At 36.8% G+C, this 22,388-nt stretch overlaps 1 protein-coding gene and 1 non-coding gene across 2 annotated transcripts in view; one reads left to right on the plus strand and one right to left on the minus strand.

Moving 5' to 3' along the window:
- LOC145664017 (uncharacterized) overlaps positions 1 to 9,711 on the minus strand; it is a 47,941-nt gene extending 38,230 nt beyond the window's left edge. The window contains exon 1 of the mRNA XM_081730308.1: positions 9,555 to 9,711. The gene's annotated coding sequence lies outside the window, so the exon portion shown is untranslated. The remainder of the gene's footprint in view (positions 1 to 9,554) is intronic.
- Positions 9,712 to 15,672: 5,961 nt separating this feature from the next.
- TRNAR-UCG (transfer RNA arginine (anticodon UCG)) lies at positions 15,673 to 15,747 on the plus strand. The gene has a single exon. It is a non-coding gene; the product is annotated as a tRNA-Arg (tRNA).
- The last annotated feature ends 6,641 nt before the right edge of the window (positions 15,748 to 22,388 follow it).

A 22,388-nucleotide genomic window follows, 5' to 3' on the forward strand; every position in this document is an offset into this window, starting at 1 on the left:
AATCTTACAAATATGAACCTTCGACAATAATCGCCAGAAAATGAATGACATTTTTGTCTGACTAGCTAAAAAATTGCCATAGAAAATAAAAATAAGCATACCATTGGCTTTTTGGGAAAATTTGCTATTAAAATGAGGTGTCACTTGCTATGGTTTTCATTTTTCAAAACTTCACTTTAATTCAAAATGGTGGATTTAACCCTTTCCGGTACCCGGCTTTTTGGGCTATTTTTTAGACTCAGTCAAGCAGCTACTGCATCGTCACTATTTATCCTAGGATCATGGTTCATACCTCATTCTCTTCAGAATGGAGCTGGCTTTCAAATGGTACCACTTGCATGCTCATACCATATACCAGGAGCGGGAAAAATGATGTCAAAGGGAAAATTTCGGAGGGAATATTTTTCCTCGCACTTTGGGCCTCTCTGGAGCGGCCCTATCTGATAAATAGTACTTGGTATACTGAATGTGCGTGCCAAATTTCAAGTTTCTATCTTGAATACTAAGGGCGGGAGAAATTTTTTCAGGAATTCCCACCATGCCCCAAATTAACGTAAAACACCATGATCTCAGGTAAAAAATTTCCTGAGACATCCCTAATTAACCTAGGGTCATGTTTCGCCCATCATTCTCTTCAGCTTAAAACTGCCTTTCAGGCGGTATGACTCACGTGTCTCCATCATGTATCTAAGGTGGGAAAATCTCGAAAAAAGGGATTTTTGGGTCTAAATATCTTTTTTTTTTCAACTTTTAGCTCCTCTGGACCCCCCTGTTTTAACGCAGAGATCTGTAAAAAAATCTGGTAAATACTCCTCGGTGGACTGAATGTTTGTGCACAATTTCAATCTTCTAGGTGCAAAAATAAGCCCGCAAAAAATAATACCGAAAATGTCCAAAATTCCCCTATACAGAAGTATATTTTGATAAAAATTCCCTGACACTTCCCTAATTACCCTAGGGTCCTGTGTCGCACATCATTCTCTTCAGAATAGAACTGCCTTTCAGGCGGTACCATTCACTTGTCTCCATCATGTATCTAAGGCGGGAAAATCGCGAAGAAAGGGATTTTTTGGTAAAAATATCCTTTTTTTCAACTTTTTGCCCCTCTGGATCCCCCCTGTTTTAACGCAGTAATATGAAAAAAAATCTGGTAAATACTAGTCGGTGGACTGCATGTTTGTGCAAAATTTCAATCTTCTACGTGCAAAAATAAGCCCGCCAAAAAATAATGAACACAAACCGGCCCCGCAATATTAAAAGAAAATATATATTTTAGAATTATGACGTCATCACCTCCTATGTCTCGACGCAGGAAGGTGTGAAACCATACATAAGGATTTCTACAATGCCTCTGGACTTGAAAAACAAACACACACACACACAAAAAAAACGGACGAAAAAGCTCAAATAGGAGAGTTATAACGCAATGTACCATGAAACACCCCGTATGGTACAAATTGTACCATGGGATCCCCAAAGGGTTAAAGATGGCTGTCGTCAAGGTTAGCCTTACCGTATCACTTCCCTCTAAGCCTAATTGTATTACCGAAGCTTTTATCTACTTATCATTATTAATACGCAGGTTAGAAGCAGAGGGAAGGGTCTTACGCACATACACCCGCCGCAAAAACTCTTCGGACCTCATACCAAAAGCACATTAAATACATAAAATTTATTTGAAAAGCTATTATTAATCTATAACATACAACAGAAAATGCATACAATAGTACGGAGTCATGTTGCCTTTACTTTTGAGAATCATTTGAATGCGTTTGGGCATAGTATCACTAAAACTGTTCGGAAATAAATTAGGTCCATTTCAATACACTACATTTTCTTCAATTCTGTTTGGAGGGTCTGTATGTTCTGAAGCTGCTTCTGTTCCAAGAATATCTTCATACCATGCAAACGATTTTAGATTTGAATTAGATCGGGGCTATTCCCAGGCCATTCTAACATCTTAACCCGGGAACGGTCGAGTGTTGATTTGTGACGCGAGCGGTCGAGAGGTGAGCGCGGCACTCACAATATAATCGTTTCTATGGCTGTTTATGACTTTACATGGGATTTATTTTGAACATATTTCTATATCTTGACATTTTGTGATTTATTATTATTATTACTATTATTATTATTATTATTATTATTATTATTATTATTACTAATAAAATAAAATCGCAAATAAATTATAACGCGTTTATACAAAACCATTTCTTATTATATCTATTTTTATTATCAAAGTTTTTATGAAATCAATATGTTATCCCATGAACAATATAATTAGTTAATTATCATTATCACATAATGTTACATTTTTATTATCATTATCACATAAGGATTACATTTTCTTAAAAAAATATTTATATAATTATAGCGACTTTTCAGTATATGCTCTTCAAATGTTCACACTATACATATTTTGAGTTGAAAAATGTTTAATGAAATTTAAGATATAAATATCTTAGTGTAAACACTCTACCATGTCTCTTGGTACTACAGTAGGTATTTCAATAAGACAGTTCTTTTCCATGTCTCATCACTAGGGCACCAATCCTGCTCCCCCAAAGCTGATGTGGGCCCCCTATTGTTTTTATGAATATACAATACCATAATTTGAATACAATTTGTCTTAAATCCTCATATATATACTTTATGTGGTGGCTGCACTGCTTTCCCTCCCAGGTCTCCCCACTACAAGACTTTCACTCCGCAGATGACAGTGCAAGAGACTGAAAGCCTTATGAACAAATGTAACCTGTTTTTGCTATTGAGCTCTTTCTTGGTTGAACTGTTAGCGTAAGCGCCTTTGGCGTGGGAAACCCGGATTCTTTCTGCATCTGATTGCCCCCCCCCCTTCCAAAATTACAGAGAAATCGGCGCCCTTGAGTACCGTGTACCGGAAAAGACCAATTCCGCTACCGATCGCTTTGTTTCGTCAAGACGAGTTGATTGTTGTATGTGTTGCATGTATGCAATCACTGGAAATATCCCACCCCCCGAAAACTATTATTCTCACCTCACGATGTTGATGTTAAGTTTAGTTGGTTTAGAATAGGGTGACAAACGTCCCGTAAAAACGAGATTGTCCTGTTTTTACACTACCATTCCCTGTGTTTCGAAAAAATCTCTCGGGACGTCACAATGACCCGTATTTACATTGGGTACAAAAAACTTTCCAATCGCTAAAATTTCCTAATTTATATTATTTACTAAGCTATGTGATTATATTGGAACATGTCTAATTACTGAGCAACATCATTACGACGTTTGCGATGGTGGATGTGGTGGCTGCACTGCTTTCCCTCCCAGGTCTCCCCACTACAAGACTTTCACTCCGCAGATGACAGTGCAAGAGACTGAAAGCCTTATGAACAAATGTAACCTGTTTTTGCTATTGAGCTCTTTCGTGGTTAAACTGTTAGCGTAAGCGCCTTTGGCGTGGGAAACCCGGATTCTATTCCCGGCGGGAGCTCATGTGGTTCGGATTCCACGTTAGTCAGTAGGTCCACGTCTCATATAGCCTCGCTGCTGAAAGGTACGTTTAACTCACAATCAACTAAACTTAACTGATTTTGCATTTTGTTTTGGGTGGTGGAAGATTGAGGCACTGTCTCAGTACAGTACAATGTTTCCATGATTTGACTAGACAATAATTAACAATAATCCTTGAAGTGAAGCCACTGCCTTCTACATCCGTTGTCCGCTCCCTCTAGCTGCCTGCTCAATCAGCCAAAAAATGCGTGTACGTTTGATCACGAATTCGCCACTAGATGGCAGGTCCTACCATGGCATCCTATCGTTTGACGGTCACTCCTGTAGCGTTGGAGTTTGACATTTGTACGTATACAATACATGTTAATAGAAAGAATGTAAAGAAATCTAAATGGTTTGCGTAGATATAATATACGGTAGTCATTGAAGAAGTACAAAAAAATGTTCAAATAGAAACACATTTGTTGATGTTACGGCTGAGGCACAAAAATGAAAGAATACGCACAATCATATATTGGCCTAAATAGAATATATATAATTTTAAGCTCTCGTGTGAAGGAACTCCGATGTTATAAGCAAGGGTGCCGATCCTGGGAGCGGGGGCCCCGGCCCCCCGCATTGTACTTATGAATATGCGATATTTGATATAATTTGAATGCAAATTGTCTTAAAATCCTCATATATGTCTTCTGCATCTGAATGTCCCCCTCTCAAATTTACTGAGAAATCGGTGCCATTAACTATAATTATACAGGGTGGCTCAAAAGTAGGTATACGCCTACACCCCTGCATCGATCAGGTATATCATTCTAGCTTATAGGTTCATTTGTTTCGGCTGTTCCGAGCTTAAGATATAAGTACAAAGACATTAAGAATAAATAATAAAGAAACTAAGTCTACCTTATGGATAGCAATAAGAAATGATATAAAATGCAATGGGTTGATCAGTAAGTTACTGTATACCTACTTTTGGGCCACCTATATATAATAAGGAAGTTTAAACCCCAACACTAGTCATTACTAATACAAATGTGGAACACAAAGAATTGTACCTTTTCTAATACACTTTCCAGACTTTGGGCTATCGCAAACCACACCACAACATGTTATATAGATTGTTTTTGCTCTAAGCCAATTGTACATTGTTTTAGTTTTAAAATTAGTGTTGCCCACGATACGAAACAGCAACTGTCTATGAGAAACGAGATGACAAAGCTGTCTCACAATATAGCAACAGCTTTTTGAGATGAAGTAGCTTAAATCTTGTTTCGAGAGCAACAATATCCAAAATATACAAGTGAGTATCGTTTCAGACAGTGAAACTACAGTAGACTTCCAAGCTATGCAAATTGGATACTATATTGAAGACATGGAGTACATTCTTGGGACTGAATCGATTACTGAGAAACCTTTCGCAAAATCTCTTACCGGTTTTGCTATATGAAAATCAACACTGAAACTGGACGCAGTACTGAATTTCTTCAACTCCCAGTTTTACTAAGATATAGGGATGCAGATGGGTTATTTCCCTGAGACCATGAATTAATTTCCGAAAACAGTTTGTGGCTATCTATCACCGTTTTGTTATAAGCTTTACTGTTGAAACCGGAAGTGGTCATTTGCAACCACTTTCGGCTTAAGTATAAGGTAGTCCAAAGAGATGGAAAATATTCCTGGGACATTGAATCGATTCCCGAAAACTGCATGTCGATAGCTCTTGCCGTTTTTGCTCTGATACCTGTCAACCAAAAAACATAGCCGTTCTATAAGACTGCCAATACTTATACATAGTATAATTTGGAAGTCTAATACTGGAGATCTTTTTCATTTTATAACTCCTCGTCAATATACCCTATTGTTGAACTCATCAAATGTGGAGTATACAGTTAGTTTATTGACTTAGAGAGTTTCGTATATGCAACTGCCAAAGGCTTGAGGAAAAGACGGAAAATCTAGTATCCCTCATGTATACCCCTATTAATTTTCTTACATAGTTCATTATCGGATGGTATTTCATGAAATAACACTCCATTGTATTCCAACTTGCCTTTTCTTGCTTTGCAGAATGATACCCAACAATATAAGACCATTTTCTTTTCTAAACTATTGGAAAAGTGTGGTAATTCCTATGCAAACCATAAAGATTTACTCACAAAAATGGACAGTACGTGCTGCACTCTAGCGTCGAAATTAGAAAACAAGCGTTCACGCGGGAGACAATGGTTTTTGAAAAGAATGAACAGGCAGGTAAGTGAATCGAGGAGGCGGTGAGTGAAGCATACCTGTAGTTTATCCATAACCATCTTAGTACCTTCCACCCAGGGTGGATTGATTTAAATCAGTCTGATTTAAATCACGATATAAATCAAGATTTAAATCGCTTGATTTTTTAAATAAAAATCATTGATTTAAATCAAATTCCGAAATAAATTAATTTAAAGTGAGAATAAGTAAAATCCGGTTTCTGTACTGTTATTTCGATTATGGAAGTTAATAATACAATGAGACTCAAATGTACGGTATAGTATGAAAACAAGTGTCATGCAGAGGATGATTAGGGAAAATCCCGTTTTGAACAGGTAACGGAGCAATCCTACTTTCTTCTTTTCATAACATTGGGTTACCGTTTTAAAATCGTTAACTATTCCAACGGAGAAATCACCATCGACATCTAAGACGAAAATTCCTTTTGTGCGTGTCTGTTTGTTTGTTCCCAGATAATAGGGCGTATTTAGAGGGGCCCTATCCCCTAAGCCGCAAGTTAGTTCTGAGTTTTTAAAAATAGGCCCCCGCCAAATATCAGTAACTTTTGTGATAAAAAATGTCATTTTGATAAACGTTGCTGTACTCTTTTCTTAATGCTTATCCTTTTAAATTATATCACCTATTTTTAGGTGATAGGGTAGAGTCTTCATTATTCGATTAAAAAAGTACAAATAAGGCTTTTTACTTCGTTTTCTTCAAGACTGGAGGTATTTTAGAACACGTTACATATGCTTTCACGCCTTTCTGCGTTGAGGCATATGTGTGATGACGTCATAAATTTAAAAATATATTTTTTTTGTTATGCGTATTTTTATTTTTTGGTGGGTTACATTTTGCATTCAGAAGACTGAAATTTTGCACACTCGTTCAGTGCATCCCTTAATAATTTTCAGATGTTTTCAGGTCTCTGCGTGGAAACAGCGGGGTCCAGAGAGGCAAAAATGTTTTTTAAAAAAGGATATTTTTTTACAAAAAAATAGCTTTTTCTCGTGATTTTCCAGTCTCAGATGGAGACATATGAATAGTACCGTTTGAAAGGCTACTCTATTCTGAAGAAAATGATGTACGTATTATGCTCCTAGGATAAATAGGGAACTGTTACCTGAGATTCTGTTTTATACGGGAATCTGGGATATTTGGAGAATATTATTTTTCGCGGGCTCACTTTTGCACCTACAAGATTGAAATTTTGCATATTTACTCAGTGCACCCCTCAGTATTTTCCAGATTTGTTTCAGATCTCTGCGTTAAAACAGGGGGAGGGATCCACAGAGGTAAAAAAGTTTTAAAAAAAATTTAACAGAAAATACCATTTTTTCGTGATTTACCCGCCCCAGATACATGATGAAGACATTTGAAGGGTACAGTCTGAAAATCTGTAGAAATTATAAATAGGGATGTCCGAGGAAATTTTTATATTACATCCGGGTCATCTGGGGCATTGTGGAGATGTTCTTAGCTCATTGTTAAATAGTTTCCTCACCCTTACTACTCAAGATAAAAGCTTGAAATTTTGTACACACATTTAGTACACCCCTTAGTATTTCCCAGTTGATTTTGAGATCTGTACGTTAGCACAGAGGAATCCAGAGGAGATCAAATTTAAAAAAAAAAAGTTTAAAAAATGCCGAATACTCTCAAAATTTCCCGCTTCAGAGACATGATAGGGAAATGTGAATGTTGCCGTTTCAAAAGCTGTTCTATTCTAAAGAGAGTGATGCATGTACCATGATCCTAGAATAAATAGGGATGATGCTGTAGCTGCTTGACTGAAAGTCTATAATTTACCTTTAAAAAGAGCCATAATTTGAAAGAGTTAAGAAACATTGTTTGGGATTGATATAGGTTAACGATTGGGGATAATTCAAAATTCAACCCCAATACTTTCACTTAAATGGCATAATTAGCATTTAATACTAATTCCTAATGCTTGTTCTTCAGTTCGCGACTTGTATTATGCGAGGAGAAAGATTTGCTTTAAATCAAAAAAATCAACAAAAATGATTTTAAAAAAAAATCATGATTTTTTCCACCCTTCTTCCACCACGGAATTAAGAAAATTGAACGGAAATGCGAAAACAAGTGTTATGGATGTCAATGATGTATTGGAAGGCATGCTTAAAGTATGTCTAAAAGAAAAGAGGAACAGTTTTATCATTTAATGTAGAATCCGTTCTTAAAAGGAATGAAATTACGCAACAAGAAAAAATCAACTTCAAAAATGAAGTTAATGAATTTTATGAAACTTGCATTGAATATCTAAGGAAATGGAGTGTATTGTTCTCTACTTTTTCAATATTCAAATGGATGCTATTGAACATCCTCAGTTGGGGACAGGTTGGAGCCCATGTGTTGCATACTTCAAAGAGAAAAATATTGAAATAAATGATTCTTTGCTTTTCGATCAAGTGGCTTCGTTGAAGGATTTTGTTAGTAATAATATAGAGTGGAAAAAGGAAGATTTTAAAAAAAAAATCCCTCCAGTACCACGAGAAGTGGGCTTGTTTTTTCAAAAACCCATACTAGGTCTACACAGCATTTTGAATTTTTAAAGATATGTCAATATGTGTTTGCGATCCCTGCTCATAATGGCAATACTGAAAGAATATTTTCGCTCATGAACATTTAATGGACAGACGAAAGAAACAAGGTGGTAGTGGAGACCCTTTCTGCAATTCTTCAAGTAATGTACTGTTGTAACTTTTATAACATTGTAAATTTATTAGAAATGAAGGAAGTTTTAAAGATGACTATTACAACAGCTAGGTATTCTCATGAATCTAGCTCATGAAATGAACTCATATTTTGCATTACATTATTCTCATGAACATATCTCATGTTTCTCATTTTAATAATTGATAGGGCTAAATGTTTCATATATTTTTAGTAATGTTTTCAAATATTTCATTGTTTTATATTTTCATTTTTTGTTAGCTGCTGATAGTTACTTGTTGTTTAATTAATTCCACAACCTTTTCAATAGGTTTTAAAACGAAAAAGTGTAAATTTGTCTTTTTTTTGTGACAGATACAAAGAGAAAGAGAGAACAGAAAAGTTAAAAAATATATTTACGGGAGCAACCCATCCAAAAATAAAAGGTGTCCCGTTTTTTCTAGTTGACGATTTAATCACCCTAGTCTAGAAGCATATTCTGTGCTTGTCGTGCTCCTCCCCTCGCTTTTAGCATACGTTCCAGTTCCCTTTTACGGATATCCATGGTGCAGAGCGCCTTAGGGAATCATTTGATACAAGAATGAAGGGAAAAAATAAGTTTGAATTAATGGCATGCATATTTTTATTGGTATTTGTTCCGTTAACCCCCGCCAACTTTCCAACATAATAATGACTTATGAATAAGTCAGGTAAGTTAGGTTTGGTTTCGTTCAGTTACTTAGCACATCAGTTTCAAGCGGCGGGATTTGTTGGAATTTATTAATTTTTGTTAATGAGCTCTTTCGTAGCTAAGTAGTTAGCGTACGCGCCTTTGGCATGAGAGGTCCGGTTTCGATTTTCGGTGGAGCCCATGTGGTTCGGATTCTACGTTAATCAATAGGCCAAAGTCTCATATAGCCTTGCTGCTGAAAAGGACGCTAAACTGAACTCTTTGTTTATGAATAGCTCTAAAGTAACGTTATAAAAGATTGTAAAATAATGCCATCATTATATATAGGCAAACTTGAAGTGACTATTTTTACATGTTCTACATATACATTTGATATTAAAACGTATCAAATTAACATTACTACATTTTTTTTTTTAAATTGTACAATAACTAAGCTTAACATCAGACCACTCACCTAGCAGTAACAAAATTAATTGTAATTATGGTTTGTAGAAAACTTCAAAGGCACTTGCTTGACAAGGAGCAACGTCCGAAAGGGCGCACAAAGAAAGAAGACAGCTACGTCACTACGTAGCAAGAAGCAAGGATCAGAAGTAAATTTTTTTAATAATTGTTGCCAACTATTACTCAAAGTTTGTACTAATTAACATATTCAAACTGATTCAACAGTTACAGAACTATTGACAAACAGAACTGTAATGGGCTAACATACACTATCTCCTTCGAATATATAAAAATAGCAACAGAAAGATTTACTTCGAAATTTCGTCAGTATCATGAAAGTAAGCAGTCAGAAAGCTAAGTAGTTTGCAACGTTGATGTTCCTTAACATGCGGGAAAAACCCGATGTTCAAGACGCTTGATTTGTTTTCGAATGGACAAGAGAAACAAGTGTACTTCTAAAAGTTATTTTTCTTCTTTTAAGTTTTTATGTACATGTTCCTTCTCCTAAAATGCGTTAAATAAATTGAAAATGTGCACTTGACTGGTAGCTAGAAATAGCTCAGTAGCGCGTACATGATGCTGTTTTGTTTCTGTTTATTTTTTTTCTTCTTTTCGGAAGCAGTGATTGATGAAGCTCAAGGTTAAAAGAGCAGTAAGGTTGAGTTATATCAGCTGTTAGCTGGTGATACTACGTCACTGTAGGAGCACAGCGAAACAAACGCACAGCCAATACCAGACACACGATGCTTGACTTTAACATAGTGTATGAGATAATAGCATTAATCGCTGCGTATCTTCTTTGGTTAATTGTTTCGCGTATCATTTTAGTTGACGAGATTTTCTTTTTTAGGCTCAAGTTGATTTGTTGTAATGTTATTGTTTCTATCCCCATATTTCATGTGAATGAACACCTAGCTCTCACAATATCGTAGTTAATAGTTCATGCACATTAGGCTATTTTTCACTTATTTTTGCGATAATTTATTTTTACATTCTTTTGTTGAACGTTATGTTGCTCCCATTCGCATAAACGAAAATTGGCTCGAATCCATCTATTTTTTTCACTCATTTATTTAATCGAACATGGAAACTACTAGCGGTACCGATTTCTACGTAGCTTTTGGTAGAGGGCTTCACTTATATACAGTATATTTCATTGTCATACAACCAAAGATTTAAGCAAGCAAATTTTTGGGAAGTCCAATCAAACTTTGGCGGGGCGGACTACCTCTAGATCGGCACCAATGGAGTCTACCACGTTACACAGAAACAGTGGTGCTATTCAGCCGGTTTGCGAGAACCGGTTGTTAAAATATTTCGAGTTCGCAAAACCGTTTGTTACACCATGTCATAAATTCATACAAACACTCAGTGGCGGCTACTGTTAGTGTTGCAGAGTTGCGCAACGACCAAACTATTTCAAGAAAAAATATCATCAATAGTAGTAAAGAACAGAAAAAATACTTTTTAATACTTGCATATATACATTTTAAATAACATATTTTTTACTTCTATAACTGTCCATTCCGTTAATCCGTTTAAAAAGCGAAAAATAATCCGTCACAGAGTCTCTAATTTATATTGTGTTGCAGCGAGCATACAACGACCAGATTCCTTCAGCGCAGCAATTGGAGCAAATGTTAAGTCTCCTTTCCCCTATCTCGGAAGTTAAAGGGACTGGTCGTTGCAGTGCTTCTGCAACACAGCACTGTTTCCAGTGAACGAGAAGGTTTTTCACGCTAAATAAGATTTCTGAATTTTCTTTCACTAGCAATTAACAAATGGAATTTTTTTTATGCATTCATATTTTTAAATTACGGGACCATACTGAAGCAAATCGATATAATGACAAAAAAAAAGTGATTGCAGAATTACAAAATAAGAAAGAAAATATCTAGTAGAGGAGAAAACAAATGAAAGTAGATCCGCATTTACAAGTTAATTCTTAGCTTATGTTGATAATGAAGGCTTCTTCTACAGTAACTTGTGAATCAAATATTAATAAGTCAGTATGTAGAGTCGCCCCTCACCCTCTGTGGATAGTATTTTAGCATAAACATATTTCTTTTATAAAATAAGTATATTTTATACTCTTGATAATTTCCACATAAACCTGTATGATGGGGAACGCCACATTGAATTTGGGACTAATTAGCAATGCTCAGGGGCGTAGCCACGAAGGGGGGCCACAGGTCCGGACCTCCCAAAAATTTTGAAACGACTAACATTTGTAGACTTTCTTAACGAACTATACTTGTTTAACAGAGAAACGATTGATGTAGACTAAATATTTTATTTTACGCTTCATCATGTATGTACTCTTCTTTTCTTATACAAATAATCGTTCTATCATTTTTTCTAAAAATATAGATGACAGTAAGAATTATTTATCGTCTTTTTGGATGCAGTATAAGACAGGTTCCCTCAAATACTTTGGACACCTCCCAGTTAACATTTCTGGGTGTAGAACTGGCAGTGCTGTTTGTTTTGATGTTCTTTGATTTTTGGCTTCTGTTACATGCTGATCCTTCATCTAGCGGGTTTCGAAGTTTCCTTTGCAGAACATAGCACATTGGTAAGCATTGTTTCCCTCATGTGGAAGTATATTGTGTTCATCGTGCATTGCGTAACAACCAAGACGGATGATTTGGAATGTAGTTTTTTTCTTTTACGCACATGTGTGTGTGTTGATGTATGAATATGTGACATTCGGAATTCATATACCAGTACCTCTTTTGTATCAGCTGTTTTGGTTTTTAATTATTAGGTTTAATTTTATTGTGTGTGCTTTAATTCTGTAAATAACCTACAAATTCTGAATGAATTGTATATCATGACTTCTGTAAATAACTTACAAAAAACATTGACCAGCTTTCAACTGAGAAAAAATTTGCAATTAAGGCTTAGACAAAGCAAGCAAAGAGCAATTCAGGAGAGCGTTCGAAAAAAAAATCCATTTTAAATTTACAGGATATCTTATGGCAGTAGTGTTGTTTGCACCAGATACATTCCCTCAATTTATTCTAAAATTTCCTGGATAAACTGTGAATAAAGTGTGTTCAATATACATTTTTATAACACTAATCTCTGCTACGAACTCTCTTCAGTCAACGCTGAAGAATTCGGATCACTGTCAGGGACTGAGTTTGCTAGAATGAATCGTTCGCAATAATCTAGAAAAAATATTTAGTGAATCTACAAAGCTTCTGAAATTAATATTAACTGTACCTATGGCGTCAGCAAAAGTTTTTTCCCACATGAGAAAGAATTGACACTTTCAAGGAATTGAATGTCCCAAGAAAGGTTATCACCATTGGTTATGCTTTCCATCGAAAAAGACCTGACAATAAGAATACCAGCGTTCAACCAGCATGTATTAGACAGATTTGCTCCAATCAAAGAGAGGATAATGAACTTACTAATTAATTAAGGTGATTAATCGGATAAAATGTTCTGCATTTTTTATTTTTTAAAACCAGAATTTTATTTAATTTAACATGTCATATAGCATTTGCATCTAAAGTTATGCTGATTAGTCAATGAGTCAGCTTTATATCTTCTGTCTCTTATCGTTCGTACTGCGTCACACCACCTTGTATTAGGATGCTGTGTAGGTTGCTATTTGTCACTTTTGTGGTATCTAGTAAAAGCTGTGGTTTAGTCTACTTCGTTTGTATAGTTGTTTCTTAAGTGAATTATATCTATCCATCTAGTATTTCTCTCTCATATACAGTGTTTCATCCACTGTTTTTTTTGGGGGACACTGCCCCAGGAGCTCTGAGAGTGCCCCCCGCAGGAGACCAAAATAGTATGTCAAGAATATAATAATAAATAGAATAGTATCAGCAGTGCCCCCGGATCATTGTTTCTGAAAGAAACTGCTCATATTATATATATATATATATATATATATATATATATATATATATATATATATATATATATATATATATATATATATATTGGTCTAGGAATTAATTCGTGCGGGTGGACAAGAGATGGCGCAACGAACGGAGCGTCCCACAGTTCCGTGTATTCACACATGTGTTGCAAACCCCTGTCATCGCGTATCGTTCGTAGTATAGGGCAGTGGATTGAAGCGTCAACAACACCAGTTTGTAGTTAAGTGAACATGGCGCAATTTGTGCCTGATAAAGTGTTTTTGCGGGGTGTCCTGCTGCATTACTTTAACATGCAGAAAAGTACGACTGAAAGTCATCGTATTTTGGTGGAAGTGTATGGTGACCATGCTCTAGCTGAGCGAACGTGTCAGAAGTGGTTTGCACGGTTTAGAAGTGGTGATTTCGGCTTGGCAGACCAAGAGCGAGCTGGACAGCCAAAAAAATTTCAAGACGAAGAATTGACAGCATTGCTCGAGCAGGATTCGTGTCAAACGCAGGAACAACTTGCAGCAGCATTAGGCGTTGATCAAACAACAGTCTCCAAACGCTTGAAAGCCATGGGAATGATTCAAAAGATGTCACATTGGGTTCCACATGAATTGAAAGACAGAGACGTTGAAAGACGAAAAACCATTTGCGAATTGCTGCTTCAACGACAGAGCAGAAAGGGGTTTCTGCATCGAATTATTACGGGTGATGAGAAGTGGATCCATTACGAGAACCCTAAACGAAAAAAGGCCTGGGTGAAACCAGGTGAACCAGGTCCATCACAACCAAAACGAGATATTCACTGTGCAAAGGTTATGCTGTGCATATGGTGGGATATGAAAGGTGTGGTGTACTATGAGCTGCTGCAACCGGGTGAAACTATGAATGGAGAACGTTATCGACGACAATTAATGCGTTTGAAGCAAGCTCTGGCCAGAACACGACCAGAATGGGAGAACAGACATGATAAACTTATTGTTCAACATGATAACGCTCGCCCACATGTCGCAAAACCGGTCAAAACCTATTTAGAAAATGTCGGATGGGAAGTTTTACCCCACCCGCCGTATTCACCAGACGTTGCTCCTTCGGACTACTACTTGTTCGATTACATGAACAACGATTTGATTGGACAGCGGTTTACTTCTTCAGAAGATATCGAAACATGGGTCTCTGACTGGATCGCTTCCAAGGATGAGGACTTCTTTCGCCACGGAATCCGTACATTGCCTGACAGATGGGCGAAAGTGGTGGCTAGCGATGGACAATATTTTTCTTAAGGTATTTATGTATTTTGTGTTTGTACTACAGCTTCAATGTGTGCGTACCAACCGCACGAATTAATTCCTAGACCAATATATATATATATATATATATATATATATATATATATATATATATATATATATATATTAAGAGAGAGAAATCTTGTTAAAAAATAGAATAGCACCACTGCACAGAAACTTTACCCAACTCTCAGATGCTTCACCTAATTGGGAGGAAATACGTACATCTCTTACGTAGCACCCATTAACGCGTCACATCTTTTTTGTTAATGAGTGATGCATCCAGCAACATACGGAAACTTTTTCACTAGTTTTAATATGTTAGAAACATACAAGTTGAAATGCTGAAGTGACCATTTCTTCAACACTAATGAATCCATGTTGATACAGTGGATGGGTTCAGTGGCAGAATCAGGGATGGATCCAGGACTAACTTTTGGGAGGGGCGGTGGGTTGTAATACTGCTACTTAGAGCTACTTTTAAGAACTCCAAACTCTGGGATTGATTTTATTTATATATAAAATAAGAAAGTTTCCTCTTCTGGGGGAAACGATCGCCCCCCTGGACAGAGCTCTCACTTCTAGTGCAAGGGGTGCCTTGTTCGATCCCAGGCTATGTAAGCTTGTGGCAGAGAACATAGAATCTGTGGGTTTTCTCTTGGAATTCTCCCGTTTCCTCCCACACCCCCATTCCACTAATTATTTCATAAGTATTTGTTTTCATTAATTATCCGTTTCCATAAGCCTATAGGGCATAGAAGTGGAACGTAAATCTGAATTAACTAATTTTTTGTTTGTATGTTTGTAAAAATAGTCTTGAAAAAATGATATACTATGTTTACACCGAAGTTTCCTCTTAGTTACATGATTACTGTACGCATCTTTGGCACGGAGATTGGGGTTCGATTCTCGCCGGAAGCTCGTGTGGTTCAGATTCGATTTTGAGCAAGGGGCCCCCGTGTAGCGTAGTTGCTAACGCTCTCGCCTTCGGTGCGAGCGGTCCCGGGTTCGATTCCCGGTGGAGGCACTCGGTCGAAAAAGTGTAAAACGCTTTTTCAGGCCAGCCACCCTGAATGGGGTTTTCCTCATTCACACCAGGCAAATGCCGGGGTGGTACCTAACTTATAGGTCCCAGGCCGCTTCCTCCCTTCCCCCATCCTTTCTTCCTTCCCTTTCCGCGGATTGTGTGCTCGCCGAGGGACGTCATCCCTCAAAACGTGAAGAGTTAAATGGCATTAGATGCCGAAAGCCCAGAAATCTAAATCCCAAATCGACTTTAAGCAATGGTCCATGTCTCGTATGACCTTGCTGCTGAATATCGGGCGCTAACTTTCATACGACAAGAACTACGTTTGCACTTTTAGTTTTTTCTACTGTTTTTCCTCGTACTTAGCAATCGTGCAGGGAATTATTAATTTATATTGACTTTTGTAAGTAATGTACACTTACAACACAATGCGACACAACAGATTAAAAAAAAAAAGTTTCCTTAAATTTCACCTAAACAGAACGTAACATCCATTCATGCATATACGTACATGTATTAAAAATACAACGCCAATCAAAAAGCTGAAATACTAAGATACTAGCACTAAATCTCCGAAATAAGCCAATAGTATTGTTATTTTAATAAGGAATTTCCCTGGATCTTCATGTTTTATGGAAAAGTTCCGTTTTACCCTCTTTACTAAATTTCCCCAAGAAATTTCCCTAAATTGGGGAAATTTCCCTTAAACTACGAACACTGGGTTCGAGCCAAGTCTTACGTAGGTTCAAAAATTCATTTTAATCGGTTCAGCTAATTTTCTCGTGAAAAGGCGACACACTACATTATTTTAATTTTTGTTATAGAACATCTACCTGCTTCTATCGTAACGTCATTCGCATAGTAGCAATTTATAATGTCTTGTCTTCTTCACCGTTGTCGGTGTTATTTAAAGGGACATCAGCTTTAAGTCTAGTATGCTAAAAAAAAATAAAAAATGTGGATAAATTGAATTACTTGTAATTGTAACGAATTTTACAAATGGCGGAAGCCGCCATTTGCATTTTTTGGTCGACTTTCTAGTCGTATTACCTGTTATATATAGTAAGAAATATGTATTTAAATATAAATTGTTAGTAATGTAGGTTAAAGTATAGAAATAACAATTAGTCGAATCCAGGTAAAAGATGTATAGTCATAATCAGGTATGAAAATAGTCAAAATCGAGAAGGAGTTCCAGCGGGAAGAAGAGGGCCAGTTACCCAGATGTTCAGGGTGAAAATGTTGGATAAAGTGAAAAATAAATGAAATGAGTACGTGTAGAGTAATTGTGAATGTATGTAAATGTTTTCATGAATATGTGTAAAGTGTGTAAATGGTGAACGATGAGTATTTTCACTTTAACCACTTCTTCTTCGGCAGTTCACAATGTTTACACTTTAAAACACCGCGGAACTCCCAATTTGTAATGGATATGCACTTTTGAACGCCGCTCAGCGATTTGTTTACTTAAAAGAATCGTTTGATCGACTCAGAGGTTTGCTGTTGGCAGTGGCGTATTTACGATTTTGTTTCGGGAGGGGCTTTGCCTGGAAATATAAAAATTCTGCAAGATATTTCATTTACTTCACTATACTAAGTAAGATTTCGGGGGGGGGGCTTAAGCCCGGAAGCCACCCCCTAAATACGCCACTGGCTGTTGGTATTTTTTATAATCGAAACAGAGTCTGTGCATTTGAAAATATAGTCTCATATTTAAAAAAAAAAAAAAAAAAATCACAATTACAATTTTAGACTAGAGGCAAAAAACTGAAAATTAAAATTAAGAAAACAGTAGCTTACAATTTAGGATATATGCAACTTATATCAAATGCAAAATTAAATTAAAATAAAATAAAATAAAACACAACTTTAGACTAATTGCATTTGACAAACAATGTCTTTGCTAACAAAATTAATCTTCTATGATTACGAAGTAGGCTATAGACTCATTACAAAAATAACTGCAGTAATGTAAGGCTTTAACTATATATATATGTTAATTTTAACATATTTCTTTTTAGAGTGCTATACCTTCATTTAAAATAAAGTTACACAACGAATGATGTCTGCACTCTGAGCGATTAATCAGTTCTCTTCTTGCTATTTCACAATGTTTCATGATTTAGTAATTCTTCTCAAATGACTTGACTACGTCAATAATGATAATAATAAATAGCATAAAACTCAGCCCAAGAGAATAGAAAACAACCGCCTTTTACTTACTTGACCTATGGGTACATTCCGAAAACTGCTCAATGCAATCCAAAAATTGCGATATCGTTATAGCAGTTATAAAGACTTTCTGCATTCTTTTGCGTTGCGTTACTGTATGCTGAATTTTCCGTACACTGGTATGGAATGAACCCCCCTTCCGGCCTGTATATTCGTTATTAGTTTAAGGATTTTATGTTTGATCTATTGTTCAGTATCATTATATGTGAAGGGTCTAATTACCATATCAAAGTGGTAATTTTTTTTGGGTATTATGTTTATTATTATGCTAAAGATACACAATAATTATACATTACGCTACGGCTAAGCACACGGTAGCTCGCAGAGTGCGGCTCAGGGACAATTGCTCTTCCCTAGATTTTTGAAGAAAATTCAGTTCTAAGAAATAGGCTATATGTTAAAACAGATTTGTTTATCCACGACACGAGCTATAGTATTTATTATTTTATGTTAAATATAATAGTATACCCATTTACAGTAGTTAATAAAGTTACGTAATCTGCGTAAATAATAAATATTTTATATGAAACATAATAGATCCGCGTTCATCAAAGAGTGTGTATATTCGCGACTGTGCTTATATGTCGACGATCCTTTGCCACATCTATGAGCGTTCATGAAGTGAACTGACAGCCCCTTCCCCAATTGCTGGTAAAGTACAGAATAAACTGAAGGTAGTTGGGTACTCTCCCTCCTCTAACACAAACTGGTATTCGCTTTCTTGGAAAACGAGTAATTTGTGAGACGTGGCAAACAGGCTACTCCAGACCAGCTCCAGCACCTGACTGAACCTAGTTTAGACAGTGCCCCCCCTTATGTCCATGACACACTCCCCCCAATTGTCTATCCGTAGGTGTTCTTCCATGAAAAAAAAGTCTTTTCGATTAATTTTTACACCCTCTCAAACATATTTATATAGATTTTTAACACCCTCAAATATTTCAATGACGCATTTTGCGTCATAGCCCCCCTTTGTAAGTACCCCTGGTTTAGAATAAAAGATATCGAGGAGATGAAGAGCGGGTTATTCGCGAGCATCTCACAAAATCCACGTTTTGCAAACATTCATGACCCAAAGAATCGTCGCTCATTTCTCATGAGTCGAGCACGATTCAGTCGCCCACTCAGAAGAGCAGTTCTACAGTTCCTCTATTTCGTGAACAGTACTGGGAGTCTCTTTAGAAAGGTGTGAAGAGAGGACTGCTATCGAAACAAGAAATTCTTGTGCGACGTGACATCACGTGAAAGAGGGCGCTAAGCAAATATATTCCAGCGAAATACAAGGAGGTCTAAAAGTTTGGAAACACACTATTAAGCAATAAATGCTGCAAAATATAACCAAAGTAACAATGTATAGATGGAGAACAGGAATGGAGGAAAATATTTGAGGATACATGACATTGATGTCCGTCATGTTGAATTTTACGCATTTGTTTTAAATGCAAACCGTAACATGTGATATGTCATTTCAATAGCAAATTTTCGTAGAAATTGAATGGCAATTTGCTCTTTTGCTTGCAGAGGTCCAAAGTATTTTGGGGAGCAGAGGTCCAATACGTGTATGTAATATTGAGCCTGTCTTATTCTGCACCCAAAGAGACGATAACTAATTGTTAATTACTGCCACCTATATTTTTGGAAAAATGATAGAACTAGATTATTTTTATGTGTAAAATCAAATCTTTAGCCTACATAAATCATTTCACTGTTAAACAAGTTAGTTCTGTTTAAACAGTCTACAAATGTTAGCCCAATTACTATTTTTTTTTTTTTTAGGGTGTCAGGACCCGGTGGTGTGCCCCATAGCACCAACCATTATGAAGTTATTACTGTTTCTTTGTATCGTTGCAGTTGACTTACTAGCAGAAGATTGCCTTGACGCAAGCAGAGCACATCGAGATCGTACTTTCCTCTGGAAAACGAAGTACTATAGTAATTGCAGACGATTTTAACCGTTATCATTCCGAAACGACTTCCACTAGTAATGGTACTGTGTTCAAAGTGCTGAAGAAATTCGAAGAAACCGGATCTGTGGCGGATCCGCCCAAAATTGGTGGACCACGCATGGCGACAGACGAGGCAAAAACTGAGGTATTGTTTGCATTATTCAGTGAAGTCCCAAGAGAAGTACGCGTAATGTAGCCCGTAAAAGTAATGTTACTCGCATTTAATCGTGCGCATTATGTCACTGAATAAGTGGCACCCTTATTAGCTGCAGCTTCACCAATACTTTACAGAGGATGATCCAGATCATCGCCTGGAATATTTTCAATGAGCCCCAGAGCAGTCACGACGAAATCCTATATTCTTCTCTGATGTATTGTTTACTGGTGAGGCAAAGTTTTAAGTGTCAGGCGTGGTTAATAAACAAAATATGCGTTACTAGTCCGATAGTACTCGGCATTATTTTGATGCATCCGGAGGTGTTCCTGGCATGATGATGTGGTATGTGAGGGATTTGCGTTATGGGGTCCATTCTTAATGGGCGGTACCTTAACGGCGATTAGTTATCGGCACATGTTAGAAGACGACATTTTGTCACCACTGTCGTTGGAAGATGGGTCATTCCCTAAGTTTTTCCAGGACGATGCTGCACCATACGATTAGGTACCTACGTCAGTGAGTACCTCGATCAGCAGTTTCCTAATGCTTAGAATGGTCGGCTAGACACTATGCCCCGTTCTCCTGACCTGTTTCGACTGAACTACTTAGCTGTAGGGCCATGTGAAGTCTATTCTGTATGTGGTGTAGCATCTCAAGGAACTAGTTATGGATGCATGTTCCAACATTACAACCGGCACTTTGCGCAAGGTTTTACTGATAATCGGCTGAAATGCGGATCATATTGAATTGCCACATTACTGGTCTCTTTTGTTGGGGACACAACAAAGAAACAATAATAACTTAGTAACGGTTAAAGCTAAAGCAAAAATAAAAGTCACATTCAATTTCTAGGAAAATTTGCTATTAAAATGATATATTAGATATTATGATTCTCATTTGTTATAAGACGATAGTGAAAAATTCAAGATGGCGGATGTTATTGTGGTGTGTCAATTCTCTCCATTCCTATACCCCACCTGCATTGTTACTTTGATTATATTTTGCAGCGTTTCCCACTTATTAGGGTATTTCCACAGTTTGAGACCAGATGAGTCGTGATTGCTGCGTGAAATTTATAATCAAATGCATTATTATGCTATTTAGACAAAGATTAATAATAATAAAAATTACTGTACTGTTGTTCGATGTGCAAATTGGTCAAATAAGACTCCAGAATGTTTCACCGCTTCGAGAGCGGGCTTTTTGGTGTGGACATGCGGACAGAATAAATGTAAATGAGGGTTGTAAATGAACGCGTTCATTTGCGCTAGCTCATTAGAGCGCCCTCGTTTTTCGTGAGTTTTATCATGAGCTAATTCGTTCGTGAGTTGTTTAACTCGAAATATAGGTGTGTTTGACCATAAAACACGCTCAATTTCACACTCAATACCGGATATTGTTATTTTCAAAAAAAAATAATGTAACCCTCCAGTTCTGTTTGCTGTTGTTCGATCTCTGACTTTAAATACTAATTTGTCATTAAACACATGAACAGATTAAGGAGGTTAGCACTAGGTCGAGGCTAGGAACTAGGAACTAGGTCGAGGCGATTGACAGTGCATCTAATTCGAGTGTTATTTATTTACTTGGTGAAATTTATGCTATTTTTAACTATATTCGGTATTTTAAAATATAAATTATCCTTTTTAATTTCTGCATATAACAACACAATGTAAGTAATAGGACCAGCGCCGTAACTTAGATTTTTTCTGGGGAGCTTTAATACGCGTATTTGGGCCCCCTAGAAAAAGCTTTTCCTAATTCTTGGCCCTCTCTTTCCATCTTTCTCTTACTCTTTATGCGGCCCCAGAGCCTGTGGAGGTCTGCGGGGCTGTTAGTGACGCCCCTGGGACCGTTCCATAGATGACAAATTAATTAAGGGAACAATATTGACAAATCTCAAAACCATACGAATAAATATTATTTCTAGGGTCCTATATATCGAAATGGCCCCACGATTCATTTTTGTTTTATTTACCTTTTGTGTACTGTTTTCTTTATGTAATGTAGTGAAACTGTTTGATGCTTCATTTACGTATGATTTCGTGTTCGTATCGTACATGGAGCAAGAAAATTTTGTCTTAAAATGCTCCCCCCCCCCTCGAACAGCGGGAAGCTTTCCTGAAGGGCAGTTGCCCCATTGATCCTCCACAAGTTACGGCCCTGAATAGGACAAGATGTTAGACATTTTTCTTTTTTGTTTTTACTGCAAACAAAGCTTTTAGCGTCTTATGGATTGTTTTTTTTTTTTTTTTTTTTTTTAATAAATGGCGCATTAGTCGGGTTTTCGTTTTTTACTTTCGAGG

This window comes from Thermobia domestica, chromosome 11, assembly GCF_964235325.1.
Source record: "Thermobia domestica chromosome 11, izTheDome1.hap1.1, whole genome shotgun sequence".
Taxonomy (NCBI): domain Eukaryota; kingdom Metazoa; phylum Arthropoda; class Insecta; order Zygentoma; family Lepismatidae; genus Thermobia; species Thermobia domestica.